The sequence below is a fragment of the Lytechinus pictus genome, unplaced genomic scaffold (genome assembly GCF_037042905.1).
Source record: "Lytechinus pictus isolate F3 Inbred unplaced genomic scaffold, Lp3.0 scaffold_23, whole genome shotgun sequence".
NCBI lineage: Eukaryota > Metazoa > Echinodermata > Echinoidea > Temnopleuroida > Toxopneustidae > Lytechinus > Lytechinus pictus.
The window spans coordinates 116,734-137,985 of NW_026974143.1; the positions used below are offsets into that span (position 1 = coordinate 116,734).

Sequence of the window (21,252 nt, forward strand, 5' to 3'; positions counted from 1 at the left end):
CCAAAGTGGAATTGTTGGAATACACGTATATAATACATAATTATATAACACGCGCAATATTTTCGTCCATGCACCCCCTACCTTTCGGGGCATCGTAGACCCCGTCCCCTTTTTCTGTGCACCAATGTTCACCCCTAGATCGATGAAGTTATTTATAAAGATCAATTTGGTCGATTTTCAAGACATAAAAAGGTGATTTCGATTAGCGGCGAATGTATTACCAGACCAAAGTGGAATTGTTGGAATACACGTATATAATACATAATTATATAACACGCGCTATATTTTCGTCCATGCACCCCCTACCTTTCGGGGCATCGTAGACCCCGTCCCCCTTTTCTGTGCACCAATGTTCACCCCTAAATCGATGAAGTGATTAATAAAGATCAATTTGGTTGATTTTCAAGACATAAAATGGTGATTTCGATTAGCGGCGAATGTATTACCAGACCAAAGTGGAATTGTTGGAATACACGTATATAATACATAATTATATAACACGCGCTATATTTTCGTCCATGCACCCCCTACCTTTCGGGGCATCGTAGACCCTGTCCCCCTTTTCTGTGCACCAATGTTCACCCCTAAATCGATAAAGTGATTGATACAGATCAATATGGTTGATTTTCAAGACATAAAATGGTGATTTCGATTAGCGGCGAATGTATTACCAGACCAAAGTGGAATTGTTGGAATACACGTATATAATACGTAATTATATAACACGCGCTATATTTTCGTCCATGCACCCCCTACCTTTCGGGGCATCGTAGACCCTGTCCCCCTTTTCTGTGCACCAATGTTCACCCCTAAATCGATGAAGTGATTAATACAGATCAATTTGGTTGATTTTCAAGACATAAAATGGTGATTTCGATTAGCGGCGAATGTATTACCAGACCAAAGAGGAATTGTTGGAATACACGTATATAATACATAATTATATAACACGCGCTATATTTTCGTCCATGCACCCCCTACCTTTCGGGGCATCGTAGACCCCGTCCCCCTTTTCTGTGCACCAATGTTCACCCCTAGATCGATGAAAAGATTTATAAAGATCAATTTGGTCGATTTTCAGGACATAAAAAGGTGATTTCGATTAGCGGCGAATGTATTACCAGACCAAAGTGGAATTGTTGGAATACACGTATATAATACATAATTATATAACACGCGCTATATTTTCGTCCATGCACCCCCTACCTTTCGGGGCATCGTAGACCCCGTCCCCCTTTTCTGTGCACCAATGTTCACCCCTAAATCGATGAAGTGATTAATAAAGATCAATTTGCTTGATTTTCAAGACATAAAGGCCCGAATTCACAAAGGTCGACTAAAGTTATACCGGGGTTAAATTTAGTCGGGGGTTAACTAATACCGGGGTATAAAGTTAGTCCACTGCGCTATTCACAAACGGTGGACTAACTAATCCATGGACTAACTTTAGCACCCGGTGCTAAATTTAACCCACGGCTGAGTTATACCCCGGTGATAACTTTAGTCCATGGATTAAATCATGGACTGAAGCTAGCATACTATTATAACACTGCACTGAGCATGCTCAGTGTAATAAAGCAGTACTGAGCATGCTCAGTGCCGTATTTGAGAGTTTCGTCTGCTAGGGCCATATGAAATGTCGCCATTGCATCACATGAGTTAGGAAGCAGAACTCAACCCCAAAATCATGTATCAGCAGCATGAACTTGAATTTCTTAGCAATGAGGTGTTGACAACGAACATTGTCATTACTTATTTGTTAATATTTACCAACTTAGGTTCGGACTAACGTTAGCGCTGCCTGCGTGCGAGCTAGCTCGACTGCGCCTGCAGCATCGTACCGTATCGAGAAGTTCAAACTCCGTCAATGTACGGTATACCGTGCGGTAGGTGCACTGCAACGTGAAGAAGTTTTAACCTTTTTTAGACAGCTGCAGCAGCCGGCTTTTTCGAGGGGGGTATACACATTTTTTTTTCAATTTCTTATTTCTCAATTGGTTAGTGGAGGCAACGGAGTCCAGCGGAACAATGACAGAGACCAAAGTTTTTTTGTTTTTTTTGCCTTTTTGTGGTCGAAGTCCAGATCGATCGCCATCGTATTACAGTGCAGTTAGACGTGGACGGTGGATCTAGGCCTATAATAGCGTGCCGTAACTGCGTTTTAGGCCTGAGGAAGTTACTTAGATCTACGGAAAAATAAATCTAACGTTACACGCCAATTACATCTAGATCAAGTGCACATTTGTTTGAATTAAATCATAACCAATCTGATTGTATAATCCTACCTACCTTATCGAAGTCCGGTGGAACTTAGCCCGGAGCTAGCTTTGATAAAAAATGGAAATATGGAATTGAATCTTTGTTTGGGTTATGTACTTGGTAAATGGTGGGGCCAGCGTCGCGTGGGGTGAAGCGACATGACCTTGATCTGATCTCGCGTCCACAAGCGTGCCTCTTTTCCTTTCCCTCAGAATTGACTTTCCCATTCGAAGTAATATTTTCAATTCATTTATTTATTATTGTCTTCTTATATGGTGTATCTCGATAAATTGATTTTAAAAAAAAAATTAAGCGAGCAAAATTTTTTTTAAATTGACATTAAAATCCTAGTTTGTGTTAGATTTTCACATAATATCAAAAAATATTCTATTTCACCCTCATTTCTTTTATCTTTTTCTTGGTCGTGAATTTTTTTTTTTTTTTTTTTTTTTTTTTTTTTTTTTGGGGGGGGGGCAAGAGCCCCAAGCCCCCCCCTCCCTATTCTGTACGTCAGTTCTACCAACATCTCTAAAAGGAGCTGAGATACTCATTAGTAGCTCCTCCACACTCACTGGTCACTCTTGCAATCGCATTATTCCCAACCTTAACCTATATACTCCAGTTTGCTTTGGAGGGGGGGGGGGTCAAGCTATTCACCATGCTTGCAGTATTTTTTTCCTTAAAGGAAACACAATTTCCTTATCAGAAAAATAAAGACTTATCAATCCTGGATAAGTGTAAAGGGTATTCCACCCAATCATAATAATATATTTGAAATTGGGGAAATATCAGTGGGCTAAATATGGCATATCAGGTAAAATAAAAACTTGCGAGCAAGGAATAATATTCAAAATTTTAATATCAAATATCCAATTTTGTGATAGATTTGACATAATATTCAGAAAATAATGTGTTTCACCTTTCTTTCTTTTCTTGGTAATATTTTTTTTTTTTTTTCTTCTTTTTTTTTTGGGGGGGGGGGACTTTTTTCCATGGTCAGTGGTCCATGGTCCGCCCTCTATACTTTCAAACTGAAGGGAATAAATTTCCTAAAATAAAATAACTTTTAAACAAAGATTTATGCTATAAATATAACACCACAGGCAATTCTCTCAGTGACACATGTAGCTACCTTTACTCCTTTCATTTCTCATTTGCTTCAATCACATGTACATTATTGTGCATCTTAACGTGCCAAATACTTTTCTCTCAATTAAGTTCTATTATAAATAATTTTGCATTATGCCTTACAACAAGTTTCTTGAAGTATATCCTCCTGCACAAGCAAGCAATCACTTGACTTTTTTCATACACAACCTTAACCAACATACCATTACCACCACCCCTGTCTTACACATAACCTTAATCTCTCCTTAGCACAATTTTTATCTGAAAGTAAATAAAATAAGACTTTCTTATATAAATTTATTTTTTGCCTCCTGCAAGAACGATGAACCATGCAGCATATGGACAGAATTGATAAAAGAATTTCATTTTTGTTTTCTCCTGACACAATTACTTGAAAACGATATAAAAGGACAAGTCCACCCCCACAAAGTTGATTTGAATAAAAAGAGAAAAACACGAGCGTATAACACTGAAAATTTCATCAAAATCTGATGTAAAGATATTAAGTTATGACATTTTTAAAGTTTTGCTTGACTACAAACTTATATGTACATCCCAGTCGGCATGCAAACTATTTCTTTTAATTCTACGAGATGAAATATTCAAATTTTCCCTTCATTGTCAAGTGAAACCAAGATTAGTCCCCCCCCCCCCCCCCGAACATGTGGACATCATTGACTGTCTCATTTGCATGTCACTGATCTGTGCATATAACTGTGTTGTGAAAAATAAGCCAAACTTGAAAATTTCATAACGTTCCTATTTTACAAACGACGCGGATTTTGATGAAATTCTCAGCATTATGCTCGGTTGATTTTTTTTCTATTAATTCAAATCGAATTTTTTTCTGGGGAGGACTTGACCTTTAAAATCAAAACTTATATGTACATGTGTAGTAGACAGAGCAGTTTATTTAGTGCATTACTTTTTAAGGTAGATTGAAATTCTTTACATAATGATACAAATGATATGTTTACGTTTTCAGAAACTCTGAATGAAAATAGATAAACAACAGATTAAATAAAGTTTAAAGGAGAATGAAACTCTTGGAGCAAGTTAGCTTTTGTGAAAGCAGAAAAATCAAAGAATAAGATCAACAAAAGTTTGAGTAAAATAGGACTAGCAATAGAAGAGTTATGAGCATTTGAATGTCGAGATCACTATTGCTATGGAGATCCTCCCATTGGCAACGCAACAAGATCTATGATATCACAGATGAACAACTCTCCCCTTTTGGACACTGAAAATATACCCCAAAACATCTCTTTTTGCTCATTCTAATCATATGACAAACGATTCATCAATGATATAATGTTGTGAAACCTCTGTACTTGTCCTCTCATAAAGAGAACACCTCACCTTGTGATAGATTCTATAATAAGTGAGAATATAAGTGAAATAAGTACTAAAGCAATGAGGGAGTTGTACGTGTGTGACATCACAGATCTTGGTCGCATTGCCAATGGGAGGATCTACATGGCATTAGTGATCTCAATATTCAAATGCTCATAACTTTCTTATTATTCATTCAATCTTCCTCAAACTTTCAACAATATGTTTCTTTGAATTTTTTCTTTGATATGGATTCAGCTGGTTTCAAGGGTTTCATTCTCCTTTAATGAAGATTTTAAACTCTACAGCTAAAGCATGGATATCACAAGTAATTTGTCAAATATCTTTCTGAAAGAAATTAAAAGATGATTCTATAAAATAGTAATATCAAACAAATGATAATAGCTTGCAATGTATTTATAGTGCTTACTACAGAAATGTATCTTAGGGCCTATGAAAATAGGTGAAAAAAGGGATATTCAGCAAAAATGATATCTTATAATTTAAATTTGATAAATTAAGAAGATGCAAATGCTAAGGAAAAATGAATATTTAATTAACAAAGAGGTTTTGAAATTGAAATCATGAGACTTAAAACATTGATTGTTGATTAAAACAAAATTGGTATAAAATAGACTTGAATCATAAGAAAGACCAAGTCCATCTCATGCCAAACTTAATTAAGCATGAAAAAAATGTTGCTTATACCTCTCATGTCCCTGCTTATACATTAGCCCATCATATGTGTCATTTATATCCTGGAATTCACGTCCCAAACCTTTTATCAAACAAGAAAAATGTTGTGAACTTGGGTTTTTAAAAAGCAAGATGGTCATTTGATCACTAATGATAAATCGGAATGCATGAATACATCCTATCAACCAAGCACTAGCGTACCTACGGGGGGGGGGGCCACTCTGCCCCCCCCCCCCTGACGAGCCACAACCCATGCAAAGGACGTATACCTGCCCCCCTGACGAGCTTGAACACCTTTTTTTTTTGCTTGTCAATTTTTTTTCTGCTACGAAATCCTTTATTTGTGATTGAAGACCTTTTTTTTTTTACTTGTAAAATTTTTCGGCCGAACGGTTTTGCCCTCCCTGTGGAAAATCCTAGGTACGCCACTACAACCAAGCTACCATTTTTTATCACAAGTGTCCACTTTCATGCACAGATAATCCAATGGAATGCTTATACCCGTAGCACACCGTCCTTTTCTATTGACAACAGAATGCAGGCAGGAATTCATCAAAGAGGGGAGCAACGGATACCTGCAATAAGGATCAAAACAAAATGAATATTAGAAAATTTGCTCTTCGGTATTCTTTCTGCAAATATATCTTCATTGATCAAGCAATTAATACCTCCTTTACCTGAATAAGCAAAAAAAAAATTCTATTTTTCATTTCGCCTGCAATAGGAAAGTTAGCAGATTATCTATATTTTTTTCTTCAGTGATATCTTTAAAATTGTCTTATTTCACATATTAAGAGTATAAAATTACAAGAAAATTTGACCAACAACAAGATTGAAACTTGATAAAAGACAGTATGTAGTAGGGGCCAATATATTTTTTCTTCATTATCACATACCTCTAGTAGGTGTTGAATACAGAGAATATCACATTAAAAACTGAGTGAGTATACCAACCTATACATTTACAGAAGACCTGTTCTTCCTGGTAAGTACAGGGCTTGTTCCCCATCAGGACTCCTGATGCAGACATGGCCTGGATTGGCCCCAATCGATAGCACCTATGACTCTTGGAAACCTGTAGCAATCATCAAATTGTCGCTGGGTGGTTTGAATTTCTCGTCATCGGAAACTTCATTGACTGTTACTCCTTGCTATTGCCTCAGAAAAATCTTTGATGATTCTGCACACGGATGACTGTGATATAGTTGCTTCGTCTGCTTGCATCTTCTAAAAGGTACCTTTAATTATCGAATGATAAGTGATGTTATGTAATTGGTTTATTGATATGAAAGCCAATTGATACTTTACCATTTACGTTTGCAAACATTGTGCTTCTGTTATGACCTGATGTTTATGATGCACTGGAACTGCTTAAAGAGATTTTTCTTCGATTCATTAAAAAAAAACTCTACTGCAATAACAATCCATGCAAAATGGAGAATATCTCTGTTAAGCTGAAATGACATACCAATATTTCTTTTTGGGTGGTTATAAATCATCCTTCATGATAATTTCCCACTTGAATATGACATATTTGTATTAAAAAATGTTGCTACATTGTAAAAAATGAGAGAAAAATAAAATCCCCACCTATTTCCAACCCAAAGGGTTACATGTTTCATTCCGACAAAAACCTTTCTGTGAAATACCCCCAACACTCCCCCTCCCCTGTAAGGGGTTACTAGTACTCCTGGCTGAAAGCAGAAACAAAAATCATACAATTTGGATGATTAATAATGAATATTAGGTTTTGCATTAATTATTTCTGTGAAACATGTGCATGTTTTCATGAATATGCAAGAAATAGCCTGATGATGTCACATCCACACATTTTCCACACATGAATGTACAAGGGTTTCATGATATTTGCTCTGGCGACAATTACTCAATGGAAAATCTGCATGCTAAGCAAAACATGAAACTTAATTTTCATGACTAGATACTTCCAATCCTTGATCCTTACATTATTCTGAACTCGCAATAACTATCTAAAATATATAATCAGCAGTCAACCCCATTTTTACATTCCTGGAGGAAAAAAAATAATGATTATGATTTCAGATCACTAGAGAACAAGTGGGGATATGAATATTGCATATGAGATACACAGAACTGTTTCCCCCAAGTTATGTAAAACTTTAAAACTGAATCAATTCATGATTCTCCATCCAATATTGATGGTTTTTGCTAGTCGAATCGTTCTTTATCAAAATCTCATCATTTTTGGCCTGGAAAATCACTTTCATAGAACATAATTTGACCCCCCCCCCCAATTACCCTCTGCTTTATAGTTCGCACATGAAAACTCACCAATGACATAAAACAAAGTCCTGTCAAAACCTGTAACATGACAGGCAATGTGTGGTTCTCTCTGTTGGTACCCCACTCTGAGAGGTTCATCCTCATAGTATTCAAATGGATTCTTCCTGTCTCTTAATCCATGCTGTGGTCTTTCTATGTGTTGCTGAATCTGCATGGAAGTTAAAAGATTGTGTTTAAGAGTCACCATGAATGGGCAATTTACTCTTTGAATTACATTTAATTCAAAAGTGTTTAAAATGAGGAACAAAATGTGAAACATTATACAGAAATCCTTTAAAAAAGATAGGATAAAAATTCTAATTGACATGAGTAGCTTTTCTATTTACCTACTTGTAAAAGTGAAGAAAAAAAACCTGCCAATTGCTGCTGATCATCATCATTGATCAAACCACGCACGTCATAGAGATGCTTACTATGAAAACTGATTTACTGAATCACTTTCAATTGGCTTTAATAATGAAGGCAAGGCACTAATTTTATGGAACTTTGTTTACACAAATAGAGGTTATTGCTTGCGAGTGACTTTCGAATAACATATTTTCATGAATCTTCATCAAAGTCTCATTAAACTTTTTTTCTACCCCCCCCCCCGGCATTCATGAAACTGACAATGCTTTCTTTCTCTCTTTTAAATAAATATTCAACAAAATGTCAGGATTAATTGGAGATCAACAAGCCTAGTGACCAGTAGACAAATATATATGTTAATAACACACAAGCAAGGTCCCCCCCCCCTCTTCTTTTTTGTCAATTACTATGACAAGAATGAAAAAGTAACATACATGTCACATGATACATTTACAAATTACAATTACATGATGAATTCAAATCCCAGAAATAATATTTTATTAAAAAAGGCCATTTTAATGACATTTAATTTTTTTTAAATATGAATTGATAAGGCATACCTCACTCTCTTGCAAGACGGCACAGCAGTTCAAAATTGTGAGCCATGTTTGCTTTGTCTTGATTGAGCACAATCTGCCGAGTATGTATGGTCTGTTGCTGATATGGAAGAAAAAAAATAATGAAAAAAATATTTATTCATCAATCATACTGCAATGTCAAGGTATATCAAAGAAAAAAATAATAAAGCAGCTACAAATGTAGATTGATAAAATCCGCTGTTTCAGAGGAGTCGTTCAACAGTTTCTGATTTTTTTTTGGTGGGACGGGATGCTGCGGAGCCACATGAAATCTCAGGGGAGCATATCCCTGACAGAAATAAACCTATTTATCGGTCTACTACAAATGTAGAGGACTGAAGATCAAATGCACTTGTCTGTGGTATCATGTGAATATAACATTGGGACTCCTTGTGAAAAAAAAATACTTGAAACAAAGAGGGTGGGGTAGAGTTTATAATAACCCCCAAAAGAGAGAATTTTCAAAGTTAGACCTCAGTTAGATCTACTCAAATAATCAATTAGGCCTAGGATTTCCATTATTTTTTAATGTTTTGACGACACCGTAAATCTATAAGTGATCGCAAATGCAATGCCGAAGGTCAGTAAAACTTAGTTTTAGTATAAGTAAAATCAGCTCATTTATAGCTGTTGGAGTAAACAGCGGTGAGTGGAACCCAATCTTTATTAAATATTTTTTCAAAAAATAATTTAATCAGGGCTTAGCCTTAATTTAGAGTTGACCCTTATTAAAATATTTTTTTTACTCCAACGATGTTGTAGGACTAACTCTAACATGGCTACCAGGTAAGCTTCAAAGCTTGACCATCTATCCAAGCCAAGAAAAAGCCAGCCCAGAGTAGAATGTCTAAGTTAGACCGGCTCTGTATTGTAGTGTTTAAAAAAAAACTTATTTGTATTGCTGCTCTCCTGGCATGCCTGGACTTGCCTTGGCCTTGCTTCAGTCTCAGACAAAATTAGATGCACAGTAGCTGTGTTGGCAGGGCCAGGAGGAGTGGCAGGGGTATCGTAGACAACAAAAATTCCATGAAAATCACACGAAATCGAAAATCACTGCCTGACATAACTAGCAAATAGTATCGACCTTTCAATCACGACTACCTGGCCTGTGTAGTGTACGCTAATTGCGTCTCGCACTGCAATGCTCATAGATATGAACGCACACAAAAGTACATGGCTGGGACTGAGCAGCTTAGAGACGCGACGATAACAATGATTCAGATACCATTTCAAGTTTTCGAGTATACCTTTTGGAAAGTTAAAGCTATCAATAATAGTTACAGATGGAACTGAAGGCTCCGTCATGATTTAAGCTCCAAAAATTATGTAATTTACTTACAATCTCGGTCGAAGTCGTGAAATATGAAGCTTTAGATAAGCCGATCACACCGAATCTCGTCTCTGTCCAAAAAACTTTTTTCTTGCAGCAAACTTTTCCGCAATCGAAATGCTGCTATCTGATTGGTTAAAACAGTGGACTAACTTTAACCCACCGATTTAGTCCACCCCAAAGAGCTGACTAAGTCGTGACGTCAAATGACGCGTTTTATACCCCGGTATAACTTTAGTCGACCTTTGTGAATCGCAAAAGTTAGCCCCTAGGTGCTAACTTTAGTCCATGGATTAAAATGACGTCAAATGACGCGTTTTATACCCCGGGTATAACTTTAGTCCACCTTTGTGAATTCGGGCCAAAATGGTGATTTCGATTAGCGGCGAATGTATTACCAGACCAAAGTGGAAGTGTTGGAATACACGTATATAATACATAATTATATAACACGCGCTATATTTTCGTCCATGCACCCCCTACCTTTCGGGGCATCGTAGACCCCGTCCCCCTTTTCTGTGCACCAATGTTTACCCCTAAATCGATGAAGTGATTAATAAAGATCAATTTGGTTGATTTTCAAGACATAAAAAGGTGATTTCGATTAGCGGCGAATGTATTACCAGACCAAAGTGGAATTGTTGGAATACACGTATATAATACATAATTATATAACACGCGCTATATTTTCGTCCATGCACCCCCTACCTTTCGGGGCATCGTAGACCCCGTCCCCCTTTTCTGTGCACCAATGTTTACCCCTAGATCGATGAAGTGATTTATAAAGATCAATTTGGTCGATTTTCAAGACATAAAAAGGTGATTTCGATTAGCGGCGAATGTATTACCAGACCAAAGTGGAATTGTTGGAATACACGTATATAATACATAATTATGTAACACGCGCTATATTTTCGTCCATGCACCCCCTACCTTTCGGGGCATCGTAGACCCCGTCCCCCTTTCCTGTGCACAAATGTTCACCCCTAAAACGATGAAGTGATTAATAAAGATCAATTTGGTTGATTTTCAAGACATAAAATGGTGATTTCCATTAGCGGCGAATGTATTACCAGACCAAAGTGGAATTGTTGGAATACACGTATATATTACATAATTATATAACACGCGCTATATTTCCGTCCATGCACCCCCTACCTTTCGGGGCATCGTAGACCCCGTCCCCCTTTTCTGTGCACCAATGTTGACCCCTAAATCGATGAAGTGATTAATAAAGATCAATTTGGTTGATTTTCAAGACATAAAATTGTGATTTCGATTAGCGGCAAATGTATTACAAGACCAAAGTGGAATTGTTGGAATACACGTATATATTACATAATTATATAACACGCGCTATATTTTCGTCCATGCACCCCCTACCTTTCGGGGTAACGTAGACCCCGTCCCCCTTTTCTGTGCACCAATGTTCACCCCTAAATCGATGAAGTGATTAATAAAGATCAATTTGGTTGATTTTCAAGACATAAAAAGGTGATTTCGATTAACGGCGAATGTATTACCAGACCAAAGTGGAATTGTTGGAATACACGTATATAATACATAATTATATAACACGCGCTATATTTTCGTCCATGCACCCCCTACCTTTCGGGGCATCGTAGACCCCGTCCCCCTTTTCTGTGCACCAATGTTCACCCCTAAATCGATGAAGTGATTAATAAAGATCAATTTGGTTGATTTTCAAGACATAAAATGGTGATTTCGATTAGCGGCGAATGTAATACCAGACCAAAGTGGAATTGTTGGAATACACGTATATAATACATAATTATATAACACGCGCTATATTTTCGTCCATGCACCCCCTACCTTTCGGGGCATCGTAGACCCCGTCCCCCTTTTCTGTGCACCAATGTTTACCCCTAGATCGATGAAGTGATTTATAAAGATCAATTTGGTCGATTTTCAAGACATAAAAAGGTGATTTCGATTAGCGGCGAATGTATTACCAGACCAAAGTGGAATTGTTGGAATACACGTATATAATACATAATTATGTAACACGCGCTATATTTTCGTCCATGCACCCCCTACCTTTCGGGGCATCGTAGACCCCGTCCCCCTTTCCTGTGCACAAATGTTCACCCCTAAAACGATGAAGTGATTAATAAAGATCAATTTGGTTGATTTTCAAGACATAAAATGGTGATTTCGATTAGCGGCGAATGTATTACCAGACCAAAGTGGAATTGTTGGAATACACGTATATATTACATAATTATATAACACGCGCTATATTTTCGTCCATGCACCCCCTACCTTTCGGGGCATCGTAGACCCCGTCCCCCTTTTCTGTGCACCAATGTTGACCCCTAAATCGATGAAGTGATTAATAAAGATCAATTTGGTTGATTTTCAAGACATAAAATTGTGATTTCGATTAGCGGCAAATGTATTACAAGACCAAAGTGGAATTGTTGGAATACACGTATATATTACATAATTATATAACACGCGCTATATTTTCGTCCATGCACCCCCTACCTTTCGGGGTAACGTAGACCCCGTCCCCCTTTTCTGTGCACCAATGTTCACCCCTAAATCGATGAAGTGATTAATAAAGATCAATTTGGTTGATTTTCAAGACATAAAAAGGTGATTTCGATTAACGGCGAATGTATTACCAGACCAAAGTGGAATTGTTGGAATACACGTATATAATACATAATTATATAACACGCGCTATATTTTCGTCCATGCACCCCCTACCTTTCGGGGCATCGTAGACCCCGTCTCCCTTTTCTGTGCACCAATGTTCACCCCTTGATCGATGAAGAGATTTATAAAGATCAATTTGGTCGATTTTCAAGACATAAAAAGTTGATTTCGATTAGCGGCGAATGTATTACCAGACCAAAGTGGAATTGTTGGAATACACGTATATAATACATAATTATATAACACGCGCTATATTTTCGTCCATGCACCCCCTACCTTTCGGGGCATCGTAGACCCCGTCCCCCTTTTTTGTGCACCAATGTTCACCCCTTAATCGATGAAGTGATTAATAAAGATCAATTTGGTTGATTTTCAAGACATAAAATGGTGATTTCGATTAGCGGCGAATGTATTACCAGACCAAAGTGGAATTGTTGGAATACACGTATATAATACATAATTATATAACACGCGCTATATTTTCGTCCATGCACCCCCTACCTTTCGGGGCATCGTAGACCCCGTCCCCCTTTTCTGTGCACCAATGTTCACCCCTAAATCGATGAAGTGATTAATAAAGATCAATTTGGTTGATTTTCAAGACATAAAATAGTGATTTCGATTAGCGGCGAATGTATTACCAGACCAAAGTGGAATTGTTGGAATACACGTATATAATACGTAATTATATAACACGCGCTATATTTTCGTCCATGCACCCCCTACCTTTCGGGGCATCGTAGACCCCGTCCCCCTTTTCTGTGCACCAATGTTCACCCCTAAATCGATGAAGTGATTAATAAAGATCAATTTGGTTGATTTTCAAGACATAAAAAGGTGATTTCAATTAGCGGCGAATGTATTACCAGACCAAAGTGGTATTGTTGGAATACACGTATATAATACATAATTATATAACACGCGCTGTATTTTCGTCCATGCACCCCCTACCTTTCGGGTCATCGTAGACCCCGTCCCCCTTTTCTGTGCACCAATGTTCACCCCTAAATCGAAGAAGTGATTGATAAAGATCAATTTGGTTGATTTTCAAGACATAAAATGGTGATTTCGATTAGCGGCGAATGTATTACCAGACCAAAGTGGAATTGTTGGAATACACGTATATAATACATAATTATATAACACGCGCAATATTTTCGTCCATGCACCCCCTACCTTTCGGGGCATCGTAGACCCCGTCCCCTTTTTCTGTGCACCAATGTTCACCCCTAGATCGATGAAGTTATTTATAAAGATCAATTTGGTCGATTTTCAAGACATAAAAAGGTGATTTCGATTAGCGGCGAATGTATTACCAGACCAAAGTGGAATTGTTGGAATACACGTATATAATACATAATTATATAACACGCGCTATATTTTCGTCCATGCACCCCCTACCTTTCGGGGCATCGTAGACCCCGTCCCCCTTTTCTGTGCACCAATGTTCACCCCTAAATCGATGAAGTGATTAATAAAGATCAATTTGGTTGATTTTCAAGACATAAAATTGTGATTTCGATTAGCGGCGAATGTATTACCAGACCAAAGTGGAATTGTTGGAATACACGTATATAATACATAATTATATAACACGCGCTATATTTTCGTCCATGCACCCCCTACCTTTCGGGGCATCGTAGACCCTGTCCCCCTTTTCTGTGCACCAATGTTCACCCCTAAATCGATGAAGTGATTGATACAGATCAATATGGTTGATTTTCAAGACATAAAATGGTGATTTCGATTAGCGGCGAATGTATTACCAGACCAAAGTGGAATTGTTGGAATACACGTATATAATACGTAATTATATAACACGCGCTATATTTTCGTCCATGCACCCCCTACCTTTCGGGGCATCGTAGACCCTGTCCCCCTTTTCTGTGCACCAATGTTCACCCCTAAATCGATGAAGTGATTAATACAGATCAATTTGGTTGATTTTCAAGACATAAAATGGTGATTTCGATTAGCGGCGAATGTATTACCAGACCAAAGAGGAATTGTTGGAATACACGTATATAATACATAATTATATAACACGCGCTATATGTTCGTCCATGCACCCCCTACCTTTCGGGGCATCGTAGACCCTGTCCCCCTTTTCTGTGCACCAATGTTCACCCCTAAATCGATGAAGTGATTAATACAGATCAATTTGGTTGATTTTCAAGACATAAAATGGTGATTTCGATTAGCGGCGAATGTATTACCAGACCAAAGTGGAATTGTTGGAATACACGTATATAATACGTAATTATATAACACGCGCTATATTTTCGTTCATGCACCCCCTACCTTTCGGGGCATCTTAGACCCAGTCCCCCTTTTCTGTGCACCAATGTTCACCCCTAGATCGATGAAGTGATTTATAAAGATCAATTTGGTCGATTTTCAAGACATAAAATGGTGATTTCGATTAGCGGCGAATGTATTACCAGACAAAAGTGGAATTGTTGGAATACACGTATATAATACATAATTATATAACACGCGCTATATTTTCGTCCATGCACCCCCTACCTTTCGGGGCATCGTAGACCCCGTCCCCCTTTTCTGTGCACCAATGTTCACCCCCAAATCGATGAAGTGATTAATAAAGATCAATTTGGTTGATTTTCAAGACATAAAAAGGTGATTTCGATTAGCGGCGAATGTATTACCAGACCAAAGTGGAATTGTTGGAATACACGTATATAATACGTAATTATATAACACGCGCTATATTTTCGTCCATGCACCCCCTACCTTTCGGGGCATCGTAGACCCCGTCCCCCTTTTCTGTGCACCAATGTTCACCCCTAAATCGATGAAGTGATTAATAAAGATCAATTTGGTTGATTTTCAAGACATAAAAAGGTGATTTCAATTAGCGGCGAATGTATTACCAGACCAAAGTGGTATTGTTGGAATACACGTATATAATACATAATTATATAACACGCGCTGTATTTTCGTCCATGCACCCCCTACCTTTCGGGGCATCGTAGACCCTGTCCCCCTTTTCTGTGCACCAATGTTCACCCCTAAATCGATGAAGTGATTAATAAAGATCAATTTGGTTGATTTTCAAGACATAAAATGGTGATTTCGATTAGCGGCGAATGTATTACCAGACCAAAGTGGAATTGTTGGAATACACGTATATAATACATAATTATATAACACGCGCAATATTTTCGTCCATGCACCCCCTACCTTTCGGGGCATCGTAGACCCCGTCCCCTTTTTCTGTGCACCAATGTTCACCCCTAGATCGATGAAGTTATTTATAAAGATCAATTTGGTCGATTTTCAAGACATAAAAAGGTGATTTCGATTAGCGGCGAATGTATTACCAGACCAAGGTGGAATTGTTGGAATACACGTATATAATACATAATTATATAACACGCGCTATATTTTCGTCCATGCACCCCCTACCTTTCGGGGCATCGTAGACCCCGTCCCCCTTTTCTGTGCACCAATGTTCACCCCTAAATCGATGAAGTGATTAATAAAGATCAATTTGGTTGATTTTCAAGACATAAAATGGTGATTTCGATTAGCGGCGAATGTATTACCAGACCAAAGTGGAATTGTTGGAATACACGTATATAATACATAATTATATAACACGCGCTATATTTTCGTCCATGCACCCCCTACCTTTCGGGGCATCGTAGACCCTGTCCCCCTTTTCTGTGCACCAATGTTCACCCCTAAATCGATGAAGTGATTGATACAGATCAATATGGTTGATTTTCAAGACATAAAATGGTGATTTCGATTAGCGGCGAATGTATTACCAGACCAAAGTGGAATTGTTGGAATACACGTATATAATACGTAATTATATAACACGCGCTATATTTTCGTCAATGCACCCCCTACATTTCGGGGCATCGTAGACCCTGTCCCCCTTTTCTGTGCACCAATGTTCACCCCTAAATCGATGAAGTGATTAATACAGATCAATTTGGTTGATTTTCAAGACATAAAATGGTGATTTCGATTAGCGGCGAATGTATTACCAGACCAAAGTGGAATTGTTGGAATACACGTATATAATACATAATTATATAACACGCGCTATATGTTCGTCCATGCACCCCCTACCTTTCGGGGCATCGTAGACCCTGTCCCCCTTTTCTGTGCACCAATGTTCACCCCTAAATCGATGAAGTGATTGATACAGATCAATATGGTTGATTTAAAAGACTGAAAATGGTGATTTCGATTAGCGGCGAATGTATTACCAGACCAAAGTGGAATTGTTGGAATACACGTATATAATACATAATTATATAACACGCGCTATATTTTCGTCCATGCACCCCCTACCTTTCGGGGCATCGTAGACCCTGTCCCCCTTTTCTGTGCACCAATGTTCACCCCTAAATCGATGAAGTGATTAATACAGATCAATATGGTTGATTTTCAAGACATAAAATGGTGATTTCGATTAGCGGCGAATGTATAACCAGACCAAAGTGGAATTGTTGGAATACACGTATATAATACGTAATTATATAACACGCGCTGTATTTTCGTCCATGCACCCCCTACCTTTCGGGGCATCGTAGACCCCGTCCCCCTTTTCTGTGCACCAATGTTCACCCCTAAATCGATGAATTGATTAATAAAGATCAATTTGGTTGATTTTCAAGACATAAAAAGGTGATTTCAATTAGCGGCGAATGTATTACCAGACCAAAGTGGTATTGTTGGAATACACGTATATAATACATAATTATATAACACGCGCTGTATTTTCGTCCATGCACCCCCTACCTTTCGGGGCATCGTAGACCCCGTCCCCCTTTTATGTGCACCAATGTTCACCCCTAAATCGATGAAGTGATTAATAAATATCAATTTGGTTAAATTTTCAAGACATAAAATGGTGATTTCGATTAGCGGCGAATGTATTACCAGACCAAAGTGGAATTGTTGGAATACACGTATATAATACATAATTATATAACACGCGCTATATTTTCGTCCATGCACCCCCTACCTTTCGGGGCATCGAAGACCCCGTCCCCTTTTTCTGTGCACCAATGTTCACCCCTAGATCGATGAATTTATTTATAAAGATCAATTTGGTCGATTTTCAAGACATAAAAAGGTGATTTCGATTAGCGGCGAATGTATTACCAGACCAAAGTGGAATTGTTGGAATACACGTATATAATACTTAATTATATAACACGCGCTATATTTTCGTCCATGCACCCCCTACCTTTCGGGGCATCGTAGACCCCGTCCCCCTTTTCTGTGCACCAATGTTCACCCCTAAATCGATGAAGTGATTAATAAAGATCAATTTGGTTGATTTTCAAGACATAAAATGGTGATTTCGATTAGCGGCGAATGTATTACCAGACCAAAGTGGAATTGTTGGACTACACGTATATAATACATAATTATATAACACGCGCTATATTTTCGTCCATGCACCCCCTACCTTTCGGGGCATCGTAGACCCTGTCCCCCTTTTCTGTGCACCAATGTTCACCCCTAGATCGATGAAGTGATAAATACAGATCAATATGGTTGATTTTCAAGACATAAAATGGTGATTTCGATTAGCGGCGAATGTATTACCAGACCAAAGTGGAATTGTTGGAATACACGTATATAATACATAATTATATAACACGCGCTATATTTTCGTCCATGCACCCCCTACCTTTCGGGGCATCGTAGACCCCGTCCCCCTTTACTGTGCACCAATGTTCACCCCTAAATCGATGAAGTGATTAATAAATATCAATTTGGTTGATTTTCAAGACATAAAAAGGTGATTTCGATTAGCGGCGAATGTATTACCAGACCAAAGTTGAATTGTTGGAATACACGTATATAATACATAATTATATAACACGCGCTATATTTTCGTCCATGCACCCCCTACCTTTCGGGGCATCGTACACCCCGTCCCCCTTTTCTGTGCACCAATGTTCACCCCTAAATCGATGAAGTGATTAATCAAGATCAATTTGGTTGATTTTCAAGACATAAAAAGGTGATTTCGATTAGCGGCGAATGTATTACCAGACCAAAGTGGAATTGTTGGAATACACGTATATAATACGTAATTATATAACACGCGCTATATTTTCGTCCATGCACCCCCTACCTTTCGGGGCATCGTAGACCCCGTCCCCCTTTTCTGTGCACCAATGTTCACCCCTAAATCGATGAAGTGATTAATAAAGATCAATTTGGTTGATTTTCAAGACATAAAAAGGTGATTTCAATTAGTGGCGAATGTATTACCAGACCAAAGTTGAATTGTTGGAATACACGTATATAATACATAATTATATAACACGCGCTATATTTTCGTCCATGCACCCCCTACCTTTCGGGGCATCGTAGACCCCGTCCCCCTTTACTGTGCACCAATGTTCACCCCTAAATCGATGAAGTGATTAATAAAGATCAATTTGGTTGATTTTCAAGACATAAAAAGGTGATTTCGATTAGCGGCGAATGTATTACCAGACCAAAGTTGAATTGTTGGAATACACGTATATAATACATAATTATATAACACGCGCTATATTTTCGTCCATGCACCCCCTACCTTTCGGGGCATCGTAGTTCCCGTCCCCCTTTTCTGTGCACCAATGATCACCCCTAAATCGATGAAGTGATTAATAAAGATCAATTTGGTTGATTTTCAAGACATAAAATTGTGATTTCGATTAGCGGCGAATGTATTACCAGACCAAAGTGGAATTGTTGGAATACACGTATATAATACATAATTATATAACACGCGCTATATTTTCGTCCATGCACCCCCTACCTTTCGGGGCATCGTAGACCCCGTCCCCCTTTACTGTGCACCAATATTCACCCCTAAATCGATGAAGTGATTAATAAAGATCAATTTGGTTGATTTTCAAGACATAAAAAGGTGATTTCGATTAGCGGCGAATGTATTACCAGACCAAAGTGGTATTGTTGGAATACACGTATATGATACATAATTATATAACACGCGCTATATTTTCGTCCATGCACCCCCTACCTTTCGGGGCATCGTAGACCCCGTCCCCCTTTTCTGTGCACCAATGTTCACCCCTAAATCGATGAAGTGATTAATAAAGATCAATTTGGTTGATTTTCAAGACATAAAAAGGTGATTTCGATTAGCGGCGAATGTATTACCAGACCAAAGTGGAATTGTTGGAATACACGTATATAATACATAATTATATAACACGCGCTATATTTTCGTCCATGCACCCCCTACCTTTCGGGGCATCGTAGACCCCGTCCCCTTTTTCTATGCACCAATGTTCACCCCTAAATCGATGAAGTTATTTATAAAGATCAATTTGCTCGATTTTCAAGACATAAAAAGGTGATTTCGATTAGCGGCGAATGTATTACCAGACCAAAGTGGAATTGTTGGAATACACGTATATAATACATAATTATATAACACGCGCTATATTTTCGTCCATGCACCCCCTACCTTTCGGGGCATCGTAGACCCCGTCCTCCTTTTCTGTGCACCAATGTTCACCCCTAAATCGATGAAGTGATTAATACAGATCAATTTGGTTGATTTTCAAGACATAAAATGGTGATTTCGATTAGCGGCGAATGTATTACCAGACCAAAGTGGAATTGTTGGAATACACGTATATAATACATAATTATATAACACACGCTATATTTTCGTCCATGCACCCCCTACCTTTCGGGGCATCGTAGACCCCGTCCCCCTTTTCTGTGCACCAATGTTCCCCCCTAAATCGATGAAGTGATTAATACAGATCAATTTGGTTGATTTTCAAGACATAAAATGGTGATTTCGATTAGCGGCGAATGTATTACCAGACCAAAGTGGAATTGTTGGAATACACGTATATAATACATAATTATATAACACGCGCTATATTTTCGTCCATGCACCCCCTACCTTTCGGGGCATCGTAGACCCCGTCCCCCTTTACTGTGCACCAATGTTCACCCCTAAATCGATGAAGTGATTAATAATAATCAATTTGGTTGATTTTCAAGACATAAAAAGGTGATTTCGATTAGCGGCGAATGTATTACCAGACCAAAGTGGAATTGTTGGAATACACGTATATAATACATAATTATATAACACGCGCTATATTTTCGTCCATGCACCCCCTACCTTTCGGGGCATCGTAGACCCCGTCCCCCTTTTCTGTGCACCAATGTTCACCCCTAGATCGATGTAGTGATTTATAAAGATCAATTTGGTTGATTTTCAAGACATAAAAAGGTGATTTCGATTAGCGGCGAATGTATTACCAGACCAAAGTGGAATTGTTGGAATACACGTATATAATACATAATTGTATAACACGCGCTATATTTTCGTCCATGCACCCCCTACCTTTCGGGGCATCGTAGACCCCGTCCCCCTTTTCTGTGCACCAATGTTCACCCCTAAATCGACGAAGTGATTAATAAAGATCAATTTGGTTGATTTTCAAGACATAAAATTGTGATTTCGATTAGCGGCGAATGTATTACCAGACCAAAGTGGAATTGTTGGAATACACGTATATAATACATAATTATATAACACGCGCT

General features: G+C 38.2%; 1 long non-coding RNA gene across 1 annotated transcript; it reads right to left on the reverse strand.

Annotated features, from left to right (window-relative positions):
• Positions 1 to 3,670: 3,670 nt before the first annotated feature.
• On the reverse strand, positions 3,671 to 10,094 carry LOC129264357 (uncharacterized). Its single transcript, XR_010296845.1, has 5 exons — positions 10,003 to 10,094; positions 8,646 to 8,742; positions 7,726 to 7,885; positions 6,370 to 6,653; positions 3,671 to 5,990 (listed from the first exon to the last, which is right to left on the reverse strand). It is a non-coding gene; the product is annotated as an uncharacterized LOC129264357 (long non-coding RNA).
• Positions 10,095 to 21,252: the final 11,158 nt, after the last annotated feature.